The 27610-nt window shown below is 45.1% G+C and overlaps 1 long non-coding RNA gene across 1 annotated transcript; it reads left to right on the forward strand.

Annotated features, from left to right (window-relative positions):
* The first annotated feature begins 20254 nt into the window (after positions 1–20254).
* On the forward strand, positions 20255–24037 carry LOC139762033 (uncharacterized). Its single transcript, XR_011715663.1, has 3 exons — positions 20255–20897; positions 21040–21143; positions 23930–24037. It is a non-coding gene; the product is annotated as an uncharacterized lncRNA (long non-coding RNA).
* The last annotated feature ends 3573 nt before the right edge of the window (positions 24038–27610 follow it).

Raw genomic sequence — 27610 nt, forward strand, 5'->3', positions numbered from 1 at the left:
TAATAATTTGCTCCAGATTATTGAGAATGTAAAACGTGAGGGACTGCATCTCCTCCCGTTGTGTGGGGAGGATTTCGGTCATCCTCTCGGGTGTGTACGGTGAAGTCTTTTAAAGCAGAGGACCTCGGCTTGAGGACGAGAGGAGGTCACAGATCAGGACAGGAATTTGGATAATCGAAGAATGTTTTGAAATCTGCGCATTCTTAGGAGAGCAGTGGGTAAGAGAGAGGAAAACAAAAAATGGTGGCGGTTTGGAGATCAACAACAAAATCTGGAGATTCAAAGTCCACGAAGTGTGGGGCAGCTGTGTGGACGACGGAAGAAGTGCAAAAACTCCTCGTCAGAAGCGGAATCGTGAGTGGAGGTTATCAAGTAACTGGAGACGTGGAAGACATGACGGAAAAACATCATCAAACGTATGAAAGTTTGCGACGAATAAGATATTACAGAGTTACTATACATTAGTCGCCCATGGAAGACTTTTGCACTCGGGTTATCAACACACAACTGTGGACGTAAACTTGTGTATAATCATTTGCAAAACCCTTTGGTCATGATGATGATGATGGCAGTTTTGAGACGCACACGAGGGCGAGACAAGTCAAGAGGATCATGAAATATGCCGACCTGGTCAGAGCCGCCCATGAGACTGCGGGAACTAAACAATCGTGGGTCTGGTCAGTGTAGAGGCCTAGTAGGTGGTCGTTAACATATTCAGTCATGGACACGTAGACAAATGTATCGCTTCACGCACACATATGAGAACGGAATATCGACCATGAGTACAGCCAGGCTATGGCTGAGGTATCTAAACCTCAAGACAATGCTATCATCATTGTAATTAAACCATGTGGTCGCCCTGGCGTGCAAACAAAGTGTTCATACCCGCCCTACTGATTGATTACGGACGAAGGAATAAAGCAACTGGTTTAGTAGACAGGTATACAGTTTGATTATGCGGTTCTTTCTTCATTGAAAGGCTAAGGTGTTTCTAGTTAAGGAGTTTCTCCGTGTTAATGGACCACGATGGACGGTATACAACACTTGATTCAGGGGGTTACAGCTAGTCCTTCACCTACCCAACTACTGATTCATTATCTCAAAACCTAACCCATTTGGAAACTGACTCATATTAGAATTTTTGGTAATATTGTCGTAGGTTTTTTTTTACCTTAAAAGAAACCTAAATTGTGTTAGATCTCGAAAAGCTTTTTCGAGGATGTCTCAAAAACCCAGATATTCCTCAGAGACATGGTTATAGACAGGGGCTACCGGACTCCACATTCTTGTGATTACAGGTATAAAATCACCTTAGAAGAGTTTGTATCATCGTCAGTTGACGAAGGAATTACTCAGGTCGAGGAGCTTCTTACTCCAGAGGAAGTCATCCGTTCCCTGCTGATGACTGTAACGTAGCCTCCCAGACGCAAGAGCCCCATAAAAGTGATCTACTCTACACGACCGTAGGAATTCTATAGGTCATCAGGGAAGATGACGAACTGCTGCAAAATGTGCGACGTGCCTGGTCAATGGTAAGTCCATCTCCTGGAGTTTAAAATCCATTTCAAAGATTTCAAAAGTACATCACGTGACCTTATTAAAGGTTACTATATATATATATATATATATATATATATTCTAGAAGTTCAAAGAGAGAGCTCTGAAAACCTCAAGTGTGTCCGTGAGCTCACTATCTACGAAACGGTTGAAATCTCCATGAAAATTCGATCGTTGGTTGTGTGTGGAGGTGTCTAGTTTCCCGAGCAGCGCACGGTACAGTCGCGGTACACCTACCCACCAAACCCTCTCCAGGCTATCCACTTCTCGTTGGCTGAATTCGCTCCACCAGCAAGAGATTCCAAAGGGACTACACAAGGACGCTCGCCGAATACGCGCCAGGAGAGACGCGCACCCGCAAGAACGATCACTGTAAGAGAAACAAACTTGGGGCTCATAAACAAATGCAGTATGGGTGTGGTACAGTAAAGGCACGCCAACACGACATGACGCCGAAAAGCACGCGTCCACAAGAGACCGTTCATACACGCGTTTGATATAATGCGTGTCTGATACTTCACACCTCCACGAACTCGCGAATGTGTGGACAAACGCTCGAGCAAAACTTGCGTAAGTGAAAACAGACGCACGTACGAACTGCTCCCGAACAAAGAACTTCTTCAGGTCTGTCGTACTAACGTTGACAGGAATGTGTGTATTCATAGAGAGGATGTCCTCCCTGCAGATATATAGCAATGCTACGTACGAACATAAGCCTGTCTGCCCAGATACACCCGCCTCTAAACATGTGCAGCACCAACATTGGAGAGAGGGGAAAAAAGATATTGAAAAGTGTTATCAATCTTGGTAAGCTGCTCCATGACGCCACTCGCTTTACCTCGCTCATTCATCATGTGTTTAATTAGTTCCTCACCTGGACTGGCTTCTTTAACGGCCACCCTCCCTCCCTACCTAGCCCTAACACAGGGTTCTCCCTACATCCCCCCTCCTTCCTCGCTCTACACACCAGGCTCTCCCTACCCCACCCAACACCAGTCTACACACCTGGCCCTCTTAACTTTACCCCAAGCCGACACATCTGATACTCCCTTGCCTCTCCTTTTCGTCCCACACACCTAGCCCTCCTTACCCCAACCCCCTGTCCTACACACATGACTCTCTTAACCCCAAAATCCGGCCTACTACGGACCTGCTCCTCTCTATCCCGCTGGCTTGTACACCAGCAACAACAGCAATAACAACCTTATTCTCTTGGCAAGAAAATTTTGGCCCTTAGTCCAGCTCCACCCACTGTGAACACTATAGTATGGCACCGAGATATCTCATGTTGTAATCCTCTGACTCCACACCAGCTCTTGCACCACTCGCCAGAGAGAGCGCCATGGAGGGGACTGTTCCATCAGTCATTCACTCCTTGCTCATTGAAGCCTAGAACAGTGGCTTATACATCCAGTTCCAATGGGTACCTTCACATGTCGAACACAGGCGTCAAGAACACGTAGATAATCTTGCTGAACATGACCGCTTGCTCTCAGGCCTCTGCATCAGCCTTGGCCTAACCCGAGGTGCAGAGATTTTGGTGTTTCGTCTGTCTCTGCTGCCAGCAAGAAAGAAGCCTCAGGGAGAAGCAGCCTCTCTCAAGGACCTTGCTGTCGATCTACCTGATGCCTTTTCCATTCACTTCGTCAGAATTGTATGTGCCCAGTATCTCTTTGTAGTACCTTACTCTTTCTGGAGACTCAGTTGGTTAGTATACTTGGCAATCTCTTTAAAAATTTTCCAAAGCGTTGCTTGTCTCAGCCTACTTCTGGTTATACCGCAAAGGAAAAGTTACCTTCGACGAGTTTGTGTAATGGCAGTACTATCTCGTTGAAGAACTTCTCACCCTCAAGGAGTCCATACATTCGCTGCTACTGATCATGACGCAGTCATAGTGTTGTAGGAACCAAGGGAGATGTGAGGGGGGTCTTAGGATCATATAATGATAATAATGATCTACATCCACTTATGACCTTCACTCACGACTAAACTTTGATCTAGTCTATGCCTTTTTCTCATTCCATCACGTATGTCGCACACTTCATGAACACTACGAACCGAAACTTGGATGCAGCTTCCACTGTTTCACCCATGGCTCTCCTAACTCTGCAGACATTAATTAAAAGTTCTAAATTCTTTTCAAGAAGCCGTGACATCCTTCCATCCTCGCGATAAGGTCTTCTGTTTAGATGTCGTCAATTTACACAGCAGCGAGTAGCTGAAATTCTCCCACACAGATGGTGTGTCTGTGAGGGTGAAGGGTGGAGTAGAAATCCTCATGTTTTCCATTCTTAATGATCTGGAACAAGCCATTACCCACCCTGCCCATACTCCAGACCGTCACGACCACTTTCCCAACACACCGGATGTATTTTCTTCTCCATTTCTTCACGCTTTAGCCACGCAATCTTGCCTTCGAAAGATTCATCCGCACTCATTTTACTCTTGTCAATGACTCCTTTTGAACCGCACCTCCTACCTCGGCTGCCCGATCATTACGTCATGACTGGCACTTCTCTCGAGCTGAGTAAACAAACATAACGACGATTCGTTTATGACTTTCCGTCAGAAGATGACTGCCTTTCCTCAGGTGGGGCTTCTGTCTCTGATGCGCGCGTACAGCAGAGTTTGTTTATACGAAAATGGAGACGTGTAACCACTTCTCTAAAGCTGTCTCTTCCTCCGATATGGTTCAACCATAGGTGGTCGGTGGCCATTCGGGCGATGGACCCGGAATATAGTACCAGAAATAAACTTTCTTCAACCGCAATCATTGCAACTGTTCACGAGGCGAAGGGTTTCTTCATCCAAAGGAATGGCAACCTCACCTCGTCATCCATCGGTAGGTGTAAATGGTCTTTACCCAAAAGTATTTTTGATAACGTCTGTCGCAGTGCCTTTTCTTTTTCACTTTCCTTCCCGACGGTACGAAACCTCTCTTCTTATGATAAACATTTTTGTCTCTTTATCTTCTCTAACTCTACCCTTGGATAACGTTGATACTCCCTCATGAGCTACTGTGAACAGGGAGGGATGTGCATTGTTCAATGTCTTGCAGCTGTAGATGGATTTCAGTCTGAAGTAAAATTGAGTCATAATTAATCAGAGGTTATTAGATTTGGCGCCTGGGCTGAGATATGGTATGCCTGGAGAGTCTGATGTGAGGTAGAACGGTCCACACTGAGTCGGTCTGGTTCATGGTAGTAAAGGAAGATAATCCTTGTTCCTCGGTGACGTTCAGAGGATTATCACATTTACGTTTCCTCTGCTGAAATAGAAAGTGATGAGGAATTTCGCCACCAGGTGGCCCGGTTGCCTAACTATGTCATTCCAGTGCCATCTTCCCAGGCCAAATGCCCGCCCTCGCCTGCTCCACAGGTCGAACCAACCGACAATTTGCGCGACAGTTCTCGTAATTGTCTTGCACCCGCGTAGTGTAGCTGGAGTTTGTTGAGCAAAGCCTCGAGAGCTTCCTTCCGTGTACTATACTTCCGCTCTACTGAAGAGCCCGGCCCACTTCCATCGCCACCACACCAGTGTGTCTGTGTGTGGTTGCAGGCTGCGTCGCTCCGTTGGCTACCCTCAACACTCCACGTAAGCTGTGTTGAACCTGATCACTCCCTTGGCTTAAGGACTGGAGTTAATAATGATAATAAACATATTGACTGCTTTACCTTCCTGATCATAAAACATTTAACTTTATGATAACTTGTACCAGAAATGAATATCCTTTTCTAAGATTTCCACAAGGCTGATATACCTACGTCTCCAGGAAGGAGACATTGTCTTTACTAAACCTCTTCCTCCTTCCAACAACCGAGATGTGCCAATCCTTTATCTCACAGGCCGATTGACTTGATAGTTTTAGACCGATTAGTCTAAATGAAAAAGAAATTTTCGAAAATTCATATGATGAAGGATTCTCTTTCGATATCACGAAACGTTTAATAAACATTTTCTCTTTCCAGGTGTAGCTCATTTGCATACCCACCTGTTCCAGGAGAAACGGCGGAGGTGCGTGGTGGGTCAAGTACCCCCTTCTCCTGGGGACACAGCCAGGACCGTGCAGGGCCACTAGCAAGACCTGCAGGAGCCGGAGTTCCTCCACTGCTTGGGGCCCAAGACCACTCTTGTCCGTGGCTAAACCCAGGTGGTTGACCACCTGTCCTTACGGGACTACGTTCTTAGGTCTTCAGCTGTCATGTGCATACCGGTATCTTCGACTATCACGTACCAACTCTCACTGTCTGGACGTGGTTGGGACCACATGTCAGTGCCTGTGTGTGGTGAGGATAATCCTTCATTGCCTGGACGTGGTCAATACTTGTTTTCATTGCCTGGACGTAGTTACGACCATCTTTCACTGCCTGGGCGTAAGTGGAGCCACACTTCACTGTCTGAACGTGGTTAGGACCAATCCTCATTGCTAGGGTATGGGTGAGATCACCCTTCACTGCCTAGAAGTGGCTGCAACCTCCCTTCACCATGTGGGTGCAGCTGGGACCTACCTATCACTGTTTGGGCGTGACTTGGACCTCCCTTCACTAACTGGACATGACTGGGGACACCCTTCACTGCCTGGGAATAGCTGAGACTTTCTTTCATCCCCGGGCATGCTTGGGACTACCCTTCACCGTCTGTACGTGGCTGGAACCACCCTTCAGTATTTGGACGTGGTTGGGATCACCCTTCACTGCATGGACGTGACTTGGACCACCCTTCACTGCCTGGACGTGGTTAGGACTAGTCAGGTGTAACAGCAGCGTGCGTGTGGGAGTGAGACGGTACCGTGACGGCCGTGTGAGCCGTCACCGCTCGCCACAGACCTACAGGAGAGACTGTAGCATCGCAATTTTCTGGCGTTGTCATCTGGTTAGGCCTGTGTCACCAGGCGACCACCCCACCTGACAAGCGAGTGCCACGCAGACCTGTTAAGTCAGTGTCGCAGCCTTTGTGTCTCCATTCCGTTGAAATTCATTATTCACGTTTGTTGAGGTAAAGTGTGTGAGGTGTCGTAACTTCAGTCCTCAAGGATTTACTGTAGATCTGTCGCACTCGACATATACGAAAGCTCAGAAGTTGGTACAAAGGAATAGAACTGACACTATTCATTGTAGAGAGTACGTTTCGAGTTCTCTCATGTGAGTATATTGTAACTGATCATGTTTCTCTAATTCCTGGTTACGATGGGAAAGGTTGTCGTACATACCCTGGACTTAAGTAAAATAAACCTACTCGATCTAGAGCGAACAACTCTTCCTGCTCGCCAACACGTCTGTAGCTTGCCGTGAGGTTTATGGCCTTGCCATTCCCAAGACGCTGCAAATCAAGGGCAGGCGTGGCAAAATGCCACCATGGGCATGATATACTAGCTTCGGCACATAATGCCAGCCCAGGTACAGGACGGTAGCTGGCCAGACTATATTATCTGTTTGGGTATTTCAGCCAGGCCTGGGAGCAGCAATATAGACTAGGACCAACATACCTCAGAAGCTTAATTAGCACAATGCGTACAGAAGACTATAATGCATTGGTATATATATATATATATATATATATATATATATATATATATATATATATATATATATTTTTTTTATTTTTTTTTTTTCAAACTATTTACCATTTCCCGCATTAGCGAGGTAGCGATATATATATATATATATATATATATATATATATATATATATATATATATATATATATATATATATATATATATATGAAACAATCTGAAAACATGCATACAGGAAGATAGGTAGATAGATAGACAGATAGATAGATAAGTAGACAGATAGACAGACGAAAAATTATAACGTCAAGTCGTGGCAATCTGAGAGAAAGCCAGGCATGACTAGTGTTTCCTCTCTCACTGTCCATGCGAGGTCAGAGGTCAAGCGGAGGTCACAGTTGTGTCCCCAGCTCAGCAGCCACACCCAGTACCAGGCGCTTCCTACCACCACCGCAACCACCAGTGTCTACCACCACTAGTACTAGCCGCTACCACAGTTTAACATCAGTGATGATCATCCCTACGTCTGCTACCCCTCACTATCATTACCTGATGCCATCATCATATTTCTTCCCCTAACACATCCTGACACCTTTAATACTACCACTATCACTACCAGCCTTACCCTACCATCATGTGCTACCTCTACCACTATCACCATCCACGAACTACAACCACTACCACTGCAACCACTCATCCATAACCTACCAAATCTGTCACCAGTCACCGGTCCCACCACCATCATTACTACTACCCAGACCAGCTACCACCATCATTGCATCCCACCTCCCGCCACTACTACAACCACCATCAACTGCCATGACTCCCCCTCCGCCACCGGCCGTGGTACCGGTGTAGCTAAGAAACTGAAAGTGTGGCATCGAGACTAGAAAGGATGGAGGAAGCGAGGCTCCTCTTACGTGAGTGGCATGGCAACGACTCCAGGCATCGGGCCCTCCATACCAACCCGACCATCCAACTGATCTAAAGAGTTTGCCGCTGAGGTTGAACACTGTGAGGATCGCCCCAGCAGGAGTGGATTCGAATATCAAGGAGTTAAAGGAGACAGACAGTTCGGGGTGATGGAATCTCTTATATCGTTTGATAACGATCTCGAACTGGAGAGGAGACACGGGGACAAAGTCGAGGATGTCGAGATGTGACTAGGAGGTCATTTTATGTACCAGATTCTGACAACGTTTACTGTGATATTATATGCTATTATGTTTGTAATCACGTAATTTGTATCGTAAGAGGAAAGAAAGTTTTACACCTGTGCTGCCCCTATCTCTTACATTTTCCTAATATCAGACAGTTTTTAAACTTGTGTATGCTGTCAGTATTCAGAATATCCTAACTCATTTCGTTCCTCCCCAGCGTCACCTTATATCTGCACTGCTTGTATCATCCAACAAGTTTCGTGCTAAATTTCGTGTTACATCCTCTGATTGTTTTGTCTCTGCATCTATCGAAGACATTTTAACAGTTCATGTCATCAGAATGGATCGAAAACTGAAAGTTTGTGATCAAATCTTCCCTTGCACTTTTCTCTTCCATGATGAACAAAATGATTGCTGTAACTCAGTTCTCGTGATTCCGTTAACATCCTTAATGCGCTCTTTTAGACCTTCCCTATCAGATCTTTGTATTTCATTAAGGGCAGTGACCAAACTTGAGAGGCATATTCTAGTTCTGGCCTTATATATTGCGTGAACAGGTGGATGAACATTTCATTATTCATGTACTTGAAAGCAGTTTTGATATTGGCAAGCAGACAGTTTGTCTCTATTACTATTCTCTGCTGGTAAAACTCTGGCGACAGGTAAGATACAATGGCGACTCTTAAGTCCCTTTCACACAACAATTCCTGCACTTAATCTCTACCTGAATTCATTCGTTAGAAGCCGTCTTTACGCTCCATCCTTATCACTTCGCATTTACTCGAGCTGCATTTCATCTACCAAGGATCAGACAAACTTTGGAGTTTGTCTAGGTCCCCTTGCAAGCTGCTGCAATCCTCCTTCCTCTTTACTTCCCTCATGACCTTGGTATCATCTGCATACATAATTAGGAAGAGTCCAACCCTTCCGGTAAGTCTTTTTCATTGATCAAGAAAAGCAAGGGCCCCAAGACTGACCCCTGCGGCACGCCACTCCTGATCCCAGTCCATTTTGAGGCAGCTACTCTAACGGTGGTTATTCCCTTCCACTAGTATAATCGTCGATCCATCGAAGGAGGCTCGCCCGCATCCCTACCTGAAGATCCAATTTCTTTGCCAACATTTTATGTGGTTCGGTGTCAAATGGTTTCTGGCAGGCTGGAACCGCACAAGCCATCCGACCATCTCCATCGTCTAAAAAGGAAATCACTCCAAGTCCAGGAGGCTCGCTACACATGACTTCCTTTCACTGGATCTGTGCATCTCAGCAGACAGAGTCTCCATCAGACGGAATCATCACTTTACTTTCTGATTATGTTTTCCAGGAGCTTACTGACCACACTAATTAGAGAGGCCGGTCTGTTGTCCAGCGTAAGTTCCCAGTCTCCTTTGCATCTTCCTCATAATCAATCTATCGCTCTAACTCTCTATATCTATCAGAGGGAAAGAAAAAGAGAGAAAAAGAAAGAGTGAGTGAGATTCCTTCAGCTGCATCATCCACAAATGGAGCCGTCTATAAGCCTCCCACACTCTCCTCCGAAGACTCGACAGAACAAAAAATAGAACACGTATGTAAACGATGATGACAGAGAAGACGAGGAATGAGTGAAGACAGGACGGTGGTGAGAGAGGAGATGACAGTGATGATAAAGAAGAAAAATACGACGAGGAGGAGATGGAGGAAATAGTATCAAAATAAGAATAAATCGAAGGTGGAAGGAGAAGAAGATAAGAAGATAGAGTTAAAGAAATGAAGAAGAAAAAAGAGTTCATTGGAAAGAAAGGAGAAAAAATTGAAGGCAGGAAGAAAGAAAGACGAAAGAATAGAGAAAGAAAGAAAGAATGAAAGAAATGACGTTGACAATCTGAACAAGAACTTGCATCAGTACTGACCTAGTCTGTTTCTATTCTAACCCAGTATTTTTGACCTCCTGCTTGTGGCCTGACCTACGGGGTCAAAGGTCGGGGAATTATTACCAATGCCTTTTCTTTGAGACCTTCACACGCGACACCTTAGCCAAGGTCAGTGTTGCTGAGGTGCATACATTCATACATACATGCACACGTGTGTATGGATATGAATATACTTTAATTGAAAGAGATATTCTTCAAGAAATTCAGCTGGATTACCATCCTGTAGCCAAGGTAAAGCACCTCATCAACACGTTACATCAACACTACAAACTTAGACATGATGACACACATGGTCTCTACCCAGAGGACAGTGGCTTATTAATTTTTCCAAAAGAACTGAACGATTTAGTTTCAAATACTAAACTCAAAACTGAAAAAGAAGTTGATGACTCTCAGCTATTTCCTGACACAATGATTATCAACTCAGACAATGGACTAAAATCTAACATTTTAAACCACTCAATGCTGATGATAATATTCAGTACTTCTTAATCACCATGAATCTGTAAAAAAGTCAGAATTTGCAAATACACTTTTAAAAGTCCTCACAATTTGTGACACAGATTACTTAGATAAAGAACTGGAGCACATATGCTTTGTAGCCGAAAAAAAAAACTTACGTTACCCACCATCATTTGTGGATGAATAAGTGGTCAAAGCAAAGAAATCTTACCATACAAATATTGCAAAAGACAAAATGGTTTAGTGGGCTTACTGAGGAGGTGAAGGGGTTTTACTGAGAAAGTGATGGGGTTTACTGAGAAGGTGAAGGGGATTTACTGAAAAGGTGAAGGGGTTTAAGGAGGAGGTGAAGGGGTTTACTGAGGATATGAAATGGCTCGATGAGGTAAAGCTGTGTTGTAAGGAGGTGAAGCTGGTGCCAGCGAGGCACGAATATGAGAGGTGCTTCAGTCTGGCGAGGAGAGAGAGAGAGAGAGAGAGAGAGAGAGAGAGAGAGAGAGAGAGAGAGAGAGGCACACTGGCTGAAAGAGAAAGTGTTGGACGGATCAACCAGTGAAAGTGGTCTGGCCGGCTCAGGGCGGACGCTCGCCTGGTTTCTCAGTTTATGTGCGTTTTGTGTCTTCCTTGAGCGCTGTACAGGCCTATTGTGGCGGTACCTGGAGGGTGCACAGGTGTACATGTGATGTGCACCTCGCACAGGCCTAGTGAGGGGGCTCCTGACTGGTGTACATTTGTACATAAAACTGCGGGTGTGGGTGATGCTGCGTGTGTGGGGATGTGGTGATGCTCCCTGTCTGGATCCTCACACAAAATCCCCAACACGAGCACCCTAGTCCCACCACCATCATCACGAACACCGCCGTCATCACCCCGCACCATCACCACACTTAGAAATTTTCCTTTTCCACCTCAACCCAGATATCAACCCCCACCTCTACGGCCGGCGACATGTCCCTTCCCCAACTATCCTCCCCCTTCGACCAACCCCACCACCCCAGCCACCCCATCTTCTCATTTACCCCAACTCATTACCAATACTAACCTCAGACCATCATTTTTCACCCCTTCCTGCACATAACACCGTCGGGTCTACACACACACACCAGCTGGGAGCCATAAAGATTAATATCAACTTTCTTCTTTCACTTTATTCCTTTCACCCAAGATGGCCTTTGATTGGCGTATGTTTTGCCTGTGCCATGACAGTCAAAATACATTCAGAGAATATATGAACCTAACCCTTTACAAACGCTTCGAAATCCTCTATCTAAGGCAGAGTTATCCATAACTTTCTGTCATGAAGATTATTCATGATGGGATGTTGTACCTCCTCTAAGGACTGTGGGTGTGGGGCACGAACCTTGTCCTTGATTATAACCGTCATAAGAAGAGGATGTCTCCCCTGAGATCAACCTCAAGATCATCAGTGAAGACGTTAACTGTAGGAGAATAAACATACATGTGTACTGACACATCATCTGTCACTCCAGGTGTTGATGTTGAGCCGCCGTATCAAAACTCCTACCACAGTAGGTTACTCTGTATTACAGCACAAGTAAAGATGATAGTGGCCATCAAGGATTCCTTTTCGTTCTCTCTCTCTCTCTCTCTCTCTCTCTCTCTCTCTCTCTCTGCTTCACCTGAGCAGTGTGATAGTATTTCTTCCACTCATTAGCCTACCGACCGTGGAGGGTGTAGGGGGGAGGAGGCTTAACTCCTCCACTCACGTTAGATGTTTAGTATCAGAACAGAACTGCCACAAACCCTGGCCAGTGGGCCTTTTATTAGCCTTTCCCTAGTCTTCCTCAGGCGGGTGTTTGCCACCGCCTTAGCCATTCCCATTCCCATGATAACACCAGACTATCATCCGACAACTTACCTCTCACCTCAGACCAACCCCCACCCACCCACGCCAACCCCAGCACGGACCACCACCCCTACCACCAGCACATCCCCTCCCCCGGTAATCCACTCAGTCATCAGCCACTCCTCATCCATCGCCACCTCATAAATCATCCGCCTCCACCCCATCGCTGACTCACCCTGTCACCCACCCCTAACCTCTCTATCCTTCCCCCTCTCTCGATTCCCCAACCTAAACCCAGCTAAACGCCCATTTCACATCGCCCCCACCCCCTCAACTAACCCCACATCCCCCATCAACCCATACCCCATACCCAATAAACAACCCTTCCCCGATCACTACCCTCTAATCATCCCATCCCACCACCTCACTCACCTCACCACTAATCCACGCATTCCTTACTCCTGATCCCACCCCGAACAAAACACCCACCCGCTAGCTAACCTCCAACCCCACAACCATTCTACCATGTCGCTAAACTTCGTCCCATCACCAACCTCGACCCTCTCATCCGCCCGGAACCCCACCACAACAACCCCTCGTCCACAAACCCTTCAACCACACTATCCCTCACCCAACCAATTCCTTCATCCACCACACATCCTCATCCATCCTTTCACCCACCTCCACCTCCTTATCCATCCCCACCTCCTCATCCACAATCAATCCCTAGCCTACCCCCATCTCAACACCCATAACCACACCTTCATCCACCCTCACCCACCACCACCTCTAACCAATCCCCCCGCCAATTCACCCACCCCCTCCCAACCCCGTTCCCAGCAATGACTTTCATCTTTATTGTTATATAATTATAATGACAATTAATTCCCAAGGCGACACACTTGCCTCCGCAGGGGTAGGGGAGGCCGAGGACTGGTTGAGGGGGGTGAGGGGGGGGGGGACAGGGTAGGGCAGACTCGGGTGGGGGAGGGGGTATCACGTGGTGTCGTGATGACGTCGAATGATTTTGAGTTCTGTGGTGCCGGCCGTACCCACGGCTGGTGAGGTGTGATGACTCTGTGTGTGTGTGGTGCCGGCCGTACCCACGGCTGGTGAGGTGTGATGACTCTGTGTGTGTGTGTGACCGGGAGAGAGTCTCATACACGTCTCTTAACCTTGTGTATTTGTAAAATGTCTCGGTTCCGACGTATGTACACACACACACACACACACACACACACACACACACACACACACCTGGCTTAGGCTGGTGTGTGTGTGTGTGTGTGTGTGTATAAGAGAGAGAGAGAGAGAGAGAGAGAGAGAGAGAGAGAGAGAGAGAGAGAGAGAGAGAGAGAGAGAGAGAGAGAGAGAGAGAGAAATACACATCCCTCCTCGTCAGCTGGTGACGGTATAACACCTGGGTCATCATAAGGCCAGGTCCTCACGTGGGTCGTGACACACACGCCAGCCAGACTCAGGACCAGACGTACTAACTCCCCACATCATCTTCCTCTGTTATCAGGAGACCCTGGATGACCAGTCATGATCAGCAGATGCGACAGCCTGGGTCTAGATGGTCACCATCTGAGACAATCAAAAGCTTCGGTCTCCAGCGAGGTACAACAGACGCTTGACGGTGATCAACACAGATGTCTTGGGAGATCACGTATGTTCTGATGATGATGATGATGCTTCTGATTAAGTACTCATAGAGAAGATCACTTGCAGTAGATTACAAGTAGCCAGACGTCATGAGAGTTTCATTTGAGACGTCTGTGCTACAAGAGGCGGTGTGTGGAGCTGATCATGGGTCGAGCTTCGACAACAACCGCCCCAGCTGCTGCCCCGAGTGTCTGCCTCCATCCAGGATGATAACACATCTTCATCTTCGCTAAGTCTGGTCTACCTGTTCTGGTTCAGGGAACCATGTTTACCTGCTTCATGCTGTATTGCTTATCCTTATAGTCTCCAATAATTGTCTGGAATGGTATCTTCACAGCCAAATTCTTCGATATAATTCAAGTATGATAATTTTTCCTGAGTGACGAAGATTATTCATCCCGCAGCCCGCGCCGTCTCAACGGCCATGAAAAAAAAAAGCAGATAAAATTCTCGTTTCATCAGTAATCATATGCAAGGCTCGTTCCCTACTGCTGCTGCTACCCCTGAGCTGGCCGGCTCTCCCTCGCTGGGCACAGGTGACGGCCAACGTGACCCATCAACCTGCCGGACCAGTACAACCAGCAGGGGTTACGCTGACATCTGCCACTGCCACGATACAAAAGAAAAAAAAAACACTGATGAGATCGAATCTACCAGAGGCTACAGGAGTACAGACCAAAGTTCTGATCCAAAATCTTTCTTATGGTCGACCGTATCTTTCTATTACCAGTCGAGTCCAGTGACCTGAAGATTCATTAAGAACAAGAAAAGACTAAATAGCTCAGTAACTGTCTGCCTTCTGCAAGACGTGACGAGTGTCTCCGAGGCAAGCGGTCCCATGATTCTACAAAACTCATGGCCACAGTTGCTTGGAGCCCTCATCACAAACACACACACACACACACACACACACACACACACACTCTCTCTCTCTCTCTCTCTCTCTCTCTCTCTCTTACATGACAAAGTGCAAAGACGTGCTGTAAGTACGGCAGAAAAGAGGAAATGACTCTTCAGGAACAAAGCAAAAGTAATTCCAACGCTGAGGACCTTTGCACCTCAGACCACCAGAGACATGAAGGCCTTCACTCGCGTCCCGTGAGGCTCACATCCACCACGTCGGCACAACACGCAGGATTGCGTCAACGGGACTCGGGCGAAGTCAGTGTGCAGGTCCTATGGTGGAATTCTGTGTGGGAGAAGGATCTGGGAGTCGACATCATCCTTGTCCTATCACCAGAGTCCCGATTTGACCTACCTAAGGCCAAAACTAAAATATGCCTCTGAAGTTTGGTCACTGCGCTGACCATCACTTTCTACTGACCGTCAATTCACCCTTTTGTATATCCTGAGCTGCACCTTATACTCATAGTAGTGGCTATGTTGAAATGTATCGTCCCTGTAATACATCCTAAAACTTACTTCTCCTTTTTCCGTTTCTGAAGCTATGAAGGCTATGGTAACTCTATTCTATTTCAGGATGTATTCTTCTACACTGATACAATGAACGAACACCGACCAAACACACAACCAGAGGCAAGGAAAAACTCACCCACTTTTGTCAACCTTTCCATTTGGAATCCCCTAACCCCCCAACCCCTCACCCCACGTCAGCACACTGCCTCACTGTAGCTCCACCCGTCGACACAGGCCGCCCTCAAGAGCCAGTGTCCAGCAGGTTCAAAACTTTCCCTTTCAGCAGGAGGAGCGGTAACACCAGGAGAGGGCGGAGTAGACTGCTGCTGGAGGGGATGAATGGACACCTTGGCAAGAGGTCTTGTGAAACCTCCTCCTCTGTGATCATTGTTATTGAGTATTGTGTTTTACTGAAAGCTGACTATACTATTAATATATATATATATATATATATATATATATATATATATATATATAAGTTCCCAGATAGATTCACGCAGCTTATCCTTAGCCTACCAAAGCAGTCTTAGACCTTTCCACACTACCCCGTAAACAGCGGGTAACTCTCAACATCTCCATGTGGTTATAGCCGTCGTTAGGTGGACTCCAAGATCATCTTGTTCTTCAAAATATTTTTTCTCTCCCAGATGAAGAATGACGGTGTCATCGCCCCTCCAAGAAGAGACCAAGGCACGGAGTTTATCGGTGCAGGTAAACTTCTATTGTATATATTCCAGTAGGTAGAAAGTGGCACTGATTTGATACAGGACACTCCCACCTCCCCTGGTCATAATGTGTATGATGTATACGTTCTTGCTATTACTCGTGTGAGCGAGGTAACGCCAGGAACAAAGAAATGGCCTCTAGCTCACATCCACTCTCTAGTTGTCATGTAAAATGCAAAGGAACCAGAACCCCGTTTGAGAGAGTTGAGGAAGGTGAGCTGAAATGATTTGAACGTATGGAGAGGATGAGATAGGAGAGGATAGCTAAGAGAGCATTTACGTCAGAAGTGGGGCAAACAAGAAGGAGAAACGAAGGGAGGTGGAGAGAAGGAGTTGAAAAAGGTTTGTGGGATCTGGGTATGAACATGCAGGAGGGTGTAAGGCATGCAAGGGGATAGATCTAACTGGAGTTATGTGTTATACAAGGAATGACATGCTGTCAGTAGGCTGAACCAGGACTTGTACGAAGGTTCGTGAAAAATACTGATATAAACAGAAAAATTGGTATATGGCGTTTTTGGATATGGAAAAAAAATATATGATGGGGTAGAAAGAGATGCTGTGTGGAATGTGTTACGAATATATGCAAAACAAAAGCTGCTTGGGGTCCGAACATACTGAAGGATGTGAAGTGCGCATGGGATAGAATGACTTCGAGCAAGGCGGTTTCCAAGGGGCTGTCAATGGACTGAACCAGGGCATGTGAAGTGGCCAGGTGAAACCAAGGAAAGGCCTGTGGGGCCTGGTTGTGGATAGGGAGCTGTGGTTTCGGTACATTACACATGACAACTAGAGAAATAATGTGAGCGAATGAAGCTTTACTTTTGTCTGTTTCTGGTGTGGTCCTTCCCAATATATATATATATATATATATATATATATATATATATATATATATATATATATATATATATATATATATATATATATATGTATATATATATATATATATATATATATATATATATATATATATATATATATATATATATATATATATATATATATATTTGCTCTCTTTTGTTTTCTTATTTACATAACATATTTCTGTTTAATTATTGCTCCTTAGCTACATCTTATCTTCTACGACAGACAAATACCGTTTGATAACCTTCTGTGTCCTGCATAAAGATCAGATTACACCTTCCCTTCGTCCTCCTCCTCTAGAAAGATCAAGTTCCACCTGGTAATCAGGTTGGGTGCTGGTCCGTGAACAAGTTCCCAGCTTTGTGGAACTTTCTATAGGCTCAGCAGCACCAGGTGGTCCGGGCAAACTGTTGTGGTGCTGGTCGGAATATAAGTTCCCAATACTGGAACTTTCCCTAAGTTCAGCAGTAGGTGGTCGGGGCCGTCGTGTTGTGCTGGTCGGAATACAAGTTCACCACACTGTGGAACTTTCCCTAAGTTCAGCACCAACCGGATAAGGTGTTACTATCACCTGAACTTGTTCCTCATAAGTTGTTTGTGTCTTCGCTTGAAGTTTTAGACACAGTCCGTAGTTACAGGCAACTATACATACATACATACATACATATACATACATACATACATACATATATACATACATACATACATACACACATACACATAGTGCTGCTAAGTGTAAGCGTCAGTGTTGTGCAGAGCTGTGTGAGACGGCGCTGTGCAGAGCTGTCTGGGAGATAGCGTTGTGGAAGATTCAGTGCTCTGCAGAGCTGTATGGGAAAGAGTGCTGTGCTCTGTTGAGTGCGAGGCAGTGCTGTAGTGCTGTGTGAGAGAGAAAGAGTGCTGTACAGAGCCGGTATTTACTGCGGAAGTTGGCATCAGCAGCAGTGATGGTGAGAGTAACGGGCCAGGGGCAGTGAGCTCTGGCGGCCTTGAGTAAAAGTGTAAACTGATTCAGGTGGGGTACCAGAGGGGTCCCAGCCCCACCCTGGCCCTCCTGTAACAGGCCCAGGTGGGGTAACTGAGGGGTCCCAGCCCCACCCTGGCTCTCCTGTAGCAGGCCCAAGTGGGGTAACTGAGGGGTCCCAGCCCCCCTGGCTCTCCTGTAGCAGGCCCAGGTGGGGTAACTGAGGGGTCCCAGCCCCCCCTGGCTCTCCTGTAGCAGGCCCAGGTGGGGTAACTGAGGGGTCCCAGCCCCCCCTGGCTCTCCTGTAGCAGGCCCAGGTGGGGTAACTGAGGGGTCCCAGCCCCCCCTGGCTCTCCTGTAGCAGGCCCAGGTGGGGTAACTGAGGGGTCCCAGCCCTCCTGGCTCACTTGTAGCCGCCCACCCAGTAAGGGGTCCCAGCCCCCTGGCTACCCTATGGTTGTCCCAGATTGGGTACCTAAGTGTACCTCTGGCTCCCCTGTAGCTGACCCAAGTGGGGTACGTAAGGGATCCCAGACCCCTTGCTCCCCTGTGGCTCGTCATGGTGGGTACCTGAGAGGCACCATCTACCAGGCTCACCTTTGGCCTGGTGGACCAGATGTGTACCTGAGGAGTCCCATCCTTCCTGGCCCACCTGTGGCCGCACCAAGTGGGTGCCTAAGTGGTCCCAAGATCCCTGACCCAGCTAGGGTCGAGCCAGGTGGGTATCTGAGGGTCATAGGGCCTTGTCTCTAAGTGACTGATAAAAAGTACGAGGACTGAGTCCTGCGTAGGGAGGCACTGTGCTTCTCTCTGGCTCCTCTGTGTAGGATGCTGCAGGAGACACTGTGCCTGCCCCTGACTCCCCCTGTGAGCGAGCCAGGTGAAGTACTTTGGACCGGGTCACTCGCTTAACCCACCAAGTAGATGGCTCCGGCCTTATGACCCACCATGATGATGTTGGCACCCCACATGACCCACCATGATGATGTTGGCACCCCACATAACCCACCATGATGATGTTGGCACCCCACATAACCCAACATGATGATGTTGGCACCCCACATAACCCAACATGATGATGTTGGCACCCCACATAACCCAACATGATGATGTTGGCACCCCACATAACCCACCGTGCTGGTGCTGCCGCGTACATGACCCACCACTAAGGGTGCTAGCACCCTACATAACCCACCATGCAGGTGGTGCCGCCCACCATGAGGATGGCAGCGGCACCTCACCTATCACTGCCTCACTCCACCATAAAAACAAGGCTGGTGGCCGCCCTTGGCCAGTACAGCCAGTTCTCGCTCTTACATAATTACCACACATCGCTGCTGTCGCTCCTGACTGAATCGAACCGGTTATCTCTGTGCGAGACGAAACTGGTTCGTTCGGTCCATTTGTTCTTTCCGGGTAAGTGAACCGTAGTGTGAGATGACTGGGTTATACTTTTTTACTTCTGATTACCTATGAAGGCAGGGGTCTGTCTGGTTTACCGAAAGACAGGTTGGTTTGTCTGGTTTATTGATAGGTGCGTTTCTGGTTTATTCAAAGGCACGTGTTTGTTTGGTTTACTGAAAGGCACGGATTTGCCTGCCTCATTCAGAGGTACAAGTTTGATTTGTAAGATGGCACGGCTTGTCTGGTTTATACAAAGCACAGGTTTGTATGGTCTATGCAAAGACATATGTTCGTATGATCTATTGAAAGACACGGGTTTGTGTTGTTCGCTCAAGGATGCTGGTTTGTCTGATTTACGAGACAGAACATATTTGCCAGATCTATAAGAAGACGCGTGAATATTGAGCTTAAAACTGAGCGTCATGATGATGCTAACGATAAAAAAACGCTGTATAATTTTGCTGTTTGATTTTCATTTGGTTAACATTTCATTTTACGCTGTTCTTGCTGTATGTGATACTCAAATACAATATATATATATATATATATATATATATATATATATATATATATATATATATATATATATATATATATATATATATATATTTCATGCATGCCTTCCATTTCCCGCATTAACAAGATAGGGCACCTAACTATTATGTATACCCCCGCTACGTGTTTGCATAACATTCAATACATAATGTTTTCATTTTCCATAATGCATGAAAGTTGTCTTTAAACACATGATAATGTATAAGATGATATGGTAAACGCGTACTCACGTTTTCAGTTCGCCGCCACAGACGTCTCAGCCAGCCGTACGATGAAACCTCCTCATGTGACGTAGTATGTAAACACTTTCTTTATCAAACGGTTGTTCTAGTTTTCTTACACTAATACGAATATACATTTTTTCTACAAAATGATGGTATCAATCATGTTTGCACATATATTTACATATCTATTCACTAAACTCTTTCATTTTCTGTAATTGCTTTTCGTATGTCACACATCGAAACACTGATCCTGAGACATTTAATTCCTCATCACAATCGATTTTAGTGTCTTTTACTGTATTTATTTTTAATAATTCATGTAGTAACTCTCGCCTTCACAAAACACTATACTTATGACTGCCGGCTACTTGGAAATATTAGGTGTGTTTCCTACACAGAACTATAACACTTTTTTGTTTCATTCACTATGATGTCCCTTAAATCGTTATCAAAATACTTTAAGAAATAATCTAGCTCCTTAGAATTATCGGTGACAGAACAAATCCTGTTATATGTGATCTATCTCTCACAAAATACAAATTGTGTTTTAGTAAGGTTGGCAACATTCGTCAGCGCCCGCAGGGTAACTTAGGCAAATGGCAGACGTGGCAGTAACACCACCACTCCTCCTCACACCGGCCGGGATCATCCTCACCCTCACTGCAGGTAATGTCATCATCTTCCTCGTGCCTTCGTTCTTCCGCACCTTCATGACAGCCACATGCACTTGAATCATTGTCATTATCTTCTAAAATATCATATTTAACCGTATCAAAAGAGTCCATGTAATGTTTTGTTTTGGTTTAAGGCTCGGGCAAGGCGGGGTAGTTACACCAAACGCTTCGACACTACGATGGTTACTGGTCGCTTCAGCAGGACAAAATATGGATAGAAACACTCTCAGAGATGCCAGTAAGTGATATGTGAATAATTAACGTTCATAAGGCTGCTCACAGTCTTTTTAGAAATGAAATCCTACCCATGGGACGCCGGCAGTCCACTCCCGTAGATGGATCTTACCACATATGGGATATTAGTAGTCACTGAATTAAAGGTTGTGAGTAGGTCACCTCTCTGGACCTTCTCTATAACCAGAATAATATTCTGGTTATGGTGTAATGTAGGGTATGAACTTGTTAAAAATCGTAACCATACACTTGAAAGCTATCGTCACATTTGCCAACAGGCAGTTTGATAGTTTGATTATTCTAATGTAGGACTCTGGCGACAGGTTATGGACGATGTCAGCTCCCAAATCCCTCTCACACCTAATCCTGAAGCTTAGTTCATGCTAGATAATAATCATGTTGACGCCTCCTTCTGTGTGGGTGTGTGTGTGTGTGTGTGGATGTGGGTCTATAATTGAAAACAATTGCATTCACACAGACAGTTGGGTCCTAACGAGGCTGTTAGAGCCAGTGGAAGAGAACAGAAACTGTGTGTGTGTGTGTGTGTGTGTGTGTGTGTGTAGCACCTTGCGGGTGAGTTAGGTGTTGCATTGTGCTAACACCATAAATCATTTCAAATGTCTCGACACTTATACTTACAAAATCCAAAATGAGCCGTTTTATGACAGTTTGTGGACGGAGGCCAGATGACCTGCACCAGATTCTCGTATCATTAGAAACAATCTTTGTCACATCGAAAACGGAACTGATCCACATGGAGTGGCTTGCTTGGGGTGCACCGGCCACAGCTGAAAATGAAAGTTGATTTTGGAGGGAATTCGGAAGAAGCAGAGAGAAAGTAGTTCCCACTGTGGACAATGGTCCATTTGTGCCGATCGTTGGTGGGGTCTGCACAGTTACCAGTACCTCGTGTGTATATATATATATATATATATATATATATATATATATATATATATATATATATATATATATATATTCCAGGAAGCAGAGCCGCATCTAGTGAAACAAGTTTTGGTTGCCAGCGTTTGCCATCATCAACAAAAATGTTTACTGACGTCAACAGATTGATGTAGAGAGACAGGGGCAACGCCTCCCGTGCCTGACGAAGGCTGGCCGCTGGCGACTTGGCCCCCACACCACCGAGCTAGCAAGTGGGTTGATTGTTTCCTTCTGCGAGGGTGGACGGCCACGGCTAAGTGGATGACGTAAGACTGGATATCATACGTTGCCGCGACTCACTGATGACCGCAGGAGAACGTGGTCATGACGTACCATCAAGAAGCGATGATGACTCGTCAACCACCGGTGTGGACGTGAGCCTTGACCGGTCAGGATACAGTCATTACGTCATCATGACGTCATGTTGTAGCAAGGTTAGGTCCCCGTGAGACTGGTGCAGGGGTCGCTAGGGATTAAGATGCGTCGACCCACTGTATCAGTAATGTCGACCTATCATATTGGCACCGTCGACCCCTCACGGTCGACCGTCCATGCTATCACATCCGGTCAGTTTTGCCAAGCTTTGGCGATCATTGGCACGGAGTGTATGAAGCAGTGGGCGGGACAACCTTCCGTCTGGGGAGAAGAAAGTCCTGGGTACGTGTCCCGCCACCACGCCCACAGAACTACGCCCACACACTGTTATCAGCACGCTGATAACATTATCAACACCACGCCCTTACATCATCACCAACGCACCCACACACCGTCACCACTACCACACCAACACACCGTTACCACTACCACACCCACACACCGTCACCACTACCACACCCACACACCGTCACCACTACCACACCCACACACCATCATAACCACACTCGATGGTGAACGAGAGAAACGCGAATGAAGACAACCATTTTTTTTTTTTTTGCCAGGAAATCACCCATGCGAGCAATGCTGGTTCACACGATATTACGATTACATATGAATGACAGATTCCCACTGGCACATAGGCATTTTTTATGTTTTGAAAACACAGTGACATAACAAAGCAATGGTATGGTTAAGGTAACAGTGGACTGGTTACAGATATGTATGATATATCTGATAGAGTTATATTGACAAGGCAATCCATACGACATAGATCATAGGCTGGTCATACATCAATTCTGTGGCACAACTGGGTATAAAAAAGGACCATGACGAACGAAGCTGGACGATAGTGATACAGATAACATCACATGCTATACATCATGTCGTTATCACGAGGGAAATAATTCATAACACTTTCATTACACAAGACATGATGATACTTAACCAGAGCACTTCTACTGCCCCAATCCTATTGCTATATTTGAGATGGATCAAATGTTTGTCTGTGACTCTGTGTCAGAGCCGGAACCAGAACACCAGATCAATGTCAGTGTTATCATCATCATCATTACCAACAAGTCATGACTGTTTACTTTTTGTTCCCACAGCTACTGGCAGAGTCTCTTGTTGTAACAGGCCAGTCTTGTGGGCAATGCTACTCAACACCCCTTACCATAATATGAAGCTTTGCCTCCTCACACAATACAGTCTGTTATGGCTTGAAGTTGTCCTGCTTGATGATATGTGGTTTATTATGTTCGTGTTTGAGCAACAGGACTAAAGCCAGTTGCAACTGGACTGTTGTTAGGAGCTCGTCATGAGATGATTTCTGCCATAATAATTTGAAATTTCTTTTCTTTTGTAATTACACGTTTGTTGCTGCACATGAATACAGTTGACCGTTTGCATAGTGAGACTTGGCATCAAGTTGGAGTTGTTTTCTATACTTCCTTCTTATCTTTTTTTTTTCAGATCTATATGTTAACTCCTTGAGAACTTCACTGAAACAGGTTTCCTTCTAGACCTTCACTGTAATAATTTTCCGGCAACATTTGATGGCCATTTCTACAGCCTTCAGGTTTGTGAAAGTAACACAATTTTAATGCATTCAGATCAAGAATATTTTCTAACATTTTCTCAAGAATTTCCTCAGCTTTGATCCAATAAGATTTCACACTGGGAGAGATTAGCTTCTCTTATAAAGACTTTGCTGAAATGTCTCACAGATTTGATCGTATTTCAAAACTTAGATACAGAATTAAGACCAACATCAATCTGTACATCAGCAATATCATGCCTTGTTTGTACACCTTAGTGAAAATAATCATTCATTTGATGGGAGAAATGCCGAAGGATATTAAGTGTAGGGATAGAGATGAAAGAAATATGATAGATTCCAGCATGATTGAACATCTTGATGATGAGGTATTGAATATCACTCAAGGAATGTAAACAGGGCCATTTATTATTAACTTGTAAACATTTTAACAACTGTACAAGAGTATATGATATTGTAGTCAACATGTGTCCGGTTTTACTAGAGTAGTCACCCGGGAAATGTCAGGTCAAGGTGAGGTAGAGGAAAGTTCAGGGAGACCCTTCTGCTGACCTCGCTAATTACAAGGTCACTTGACCCTGTTCCATGTTTCCTCCAGTTCTGTGGACATAACCTCATCGTAACTGGTCCCATGAAGATGTGGTAATACAGGATTTTCGTGTTAGGTTTCTTAGTGGGAATTGTATATATATATATATATATATATATATATATATATATATATATATATATATATATATATATATATATATATATATATATATATATATTTATTATATATATATATATATATATATATATATATATATATATATATATATATATATATATATATATATATATATATATATTCATTTATCTCTTCATGTATCTATAAATCTTTTAAACAGCTCGTCCATGATTGTTTACACTTTGCGAGGAGAAAATAATTGAGTGTAGGAAGACAATATGGTGACAGCATGATAAGGATTATCGCCAATATTGCGACCACAAAGAACCTGTTTACAGATAATCACACATACAGACCAAGACAACTCATCACTCGTATGGCACTTAGACGGTTGTTTGATTGTTTGAAGACTAGCTATAGCATTTATATGACTACTTACAGTTAACACTGTACCATGCTCGAGGATAGCCAATAGCTATATGATAACTCTTCAGAGGCCATGTTCCCAACACACAATACGTGATCTTTGAAAAAAGAATGGCTGTGAGGTGACCTTCATGCAGGCTACGTGTGATATTTACACAGGTTCTACGTGAACACTCTACAGGGCAGAACTACTGTAGTTCCTTCAGAACACATTACCATCCCAGTGGCCTACATGATAGATGCTAAACACGGCAGCCCGAGCAGTTAATCTATCCTTGCAACTAAACCCCAACAAGAAGCAACCATTCACATCTCCCCTCCCGCCCTCCCTCCCTCCTTGCAGCTCGCTCGCCAGCCGCTCCCTCATCCCCTTCTCTCTCCCTCCCTCTCTGGATTCGCCACCGGTCAGCTCTCTAAGAACAGGTCTCTGCCCTTTCCTTCCACCACCTCCCCTCCCTCCTCCAGCAACCCATGACAACCCCCGCCACCGCCCACGCCACCCCAACTTTCACTGTCTGTGTAGGATGCCCTTTAGGAGCAAATATGGCAGACCCAACCTGGTGGTCATCTTAATACTCTCTCTCTCTCTCTTTCTTACTTCACCTGTCCTGCTCGATCATAACAGAAGCAGTGGTCGCTTGTAATATGTCACATATTACTTTCTAGGTCTGTAAGTAATTATTCTTCTCTATGATCTCTTTCTCAGTATAAACATACATATCAGATAATCATTTGCATCATCACTTCAAGATAGGCGCGAATGATCAGTCCTTAGATGGGTGAGCAGACTACCTGGGAAGCTGAGAGAGTATTGGCATCACTAATCTTATGGTGAAATAGCATTTGATTCTCTGACATCTTTAATTCTACAGAGAAACGGCAGTAGACCGTGTGACATCACCAGTCTTGAGCTCAGACAGTGTTGATCCACTGACATCATCTGACATTATCATCAATAATCGTAAGATGAGACTTTGTTTGATCCCTTGACATCATCATTCTTAAGCTGAGGAAGTATCTTAGTCCACTGACATCACCATCATCACCATCATCATCATCAATCGTAAGACAGCGCACTGATATATTGCTATCATCCATCGTTAAGGTGAGACGGTGTTTATTCCACTGACATCATCCATCTTAAAGTTATAACCGTGTTTGATCCCCTGACGTCAACGCCATCCTCCACATCTGGTTACATTAACAACAAACCCAACCTGCTTCTTGCTCTCTCATGTACTTCATTATAATCTTATCGTGACATTAATTCTTTCAATGTACTGCAATCCCTCGATCTTATAGTTACATTCACGTTTCACTGTCATGCGTTTGTCTGTCATTTATCATCGTGGGTGTTTCATTATCACATTTTCTTCGTTCGGATTTCTCAGTTCCCTCCACTGCTCAATCATCGGTTCTTATCACTTTCTTCACTCCTTCGTCGCTCTTTGTGACTCCAGACCTTATGAATCTCGACCATGTTTTCTACCGGGTGAGGTTGCTAGTCTTTTCATGGGTTGTGGGTCGCGCACTTGGGCTTCTGGGAGAACGCCAAGTGCTTGGTGACGGCCTAGCCATCACGCTCCACTGCTGTGCGGAGAGGTGAGTTCTGTAATGGGGTTATCAAAATTGGGTTCCACGATATCGTAATGATGGGGTTCCGTGGGTGTTTCGTAAGAGGCTGAGAAGTTTTCCGTGGTTATAGAAATTTTGAAAACTACTGTTCTACGCTCGTGGGTCCCCAAACTCGTATACTTTCTCCACCATCATACAACTTTTTTCTTTTTTTTTTTTTTTGCATTTGTAAGATGGTTGTATTTACAATTTCATCGTTCAGTTTATTCCATTTATTTCTTCTCTTCTGTTTTCTTTATGCTATCTAGTTCTGTTATTGCAACACATCTTTCGAAAATCTGTTTACTGGCCACTTCATCAACCTGATTTTAAAGCTTATAAAGGACATACATAATCAGCTTATCCCTTACTCTTCTTTCTTTGTTGCCTGTAACTAAGCTCGTTTAATTCTTGTCTCATAGTTGATAAATCAAAGTTATTTTGGCCCGATGTACATCGTGAATAGCCTACCTGACAATTTCTTATACATGTACTTGAAACTAACTACAATATTTCCCAGCAGACAGTGTGGCTCCTTTACAGGTAACACGTTTTGTACCAAGTTGACACACACACACACACACACACACACACACACACACACACACACACACACACACACACAGAATGAGTCGTCTAATATAGACTCCTGTAACTTGTTTCCTGTTAGATAGCAATCGTGGTGCGGCCGTGTCTTATAGATCCAGCTTCTTAACCTCCAAAGTGCAGTAATGTCAAATGCTTTCAAGCAGTACAGGGACACACAGTCTAGCCATCCATCTCTTTTGTCTGGCATGGCCCTCTTCCCATCAGTTCATGTTCCTATCACTAAGGTAGTTTCTCCTTTGCAAGCGATCATCCACTGGAATACTGACACAGTCAGCAC

Source organism: Panulirus ornatus, chromosome 42 (assembly GCF_036320965.1).
Source record: "Panulirus ornatus isolate Po-2019 chromosome 42, ASM3632096v1, whole genome shotgun sequence".
Taxonomy (NCBI): domain Eukaryota; kingdom Metazoa; phylum Arthropoda; class Malacostraca; order Decapoda; family Palinuridae; genus Panulirus; species Panulirus ornatus.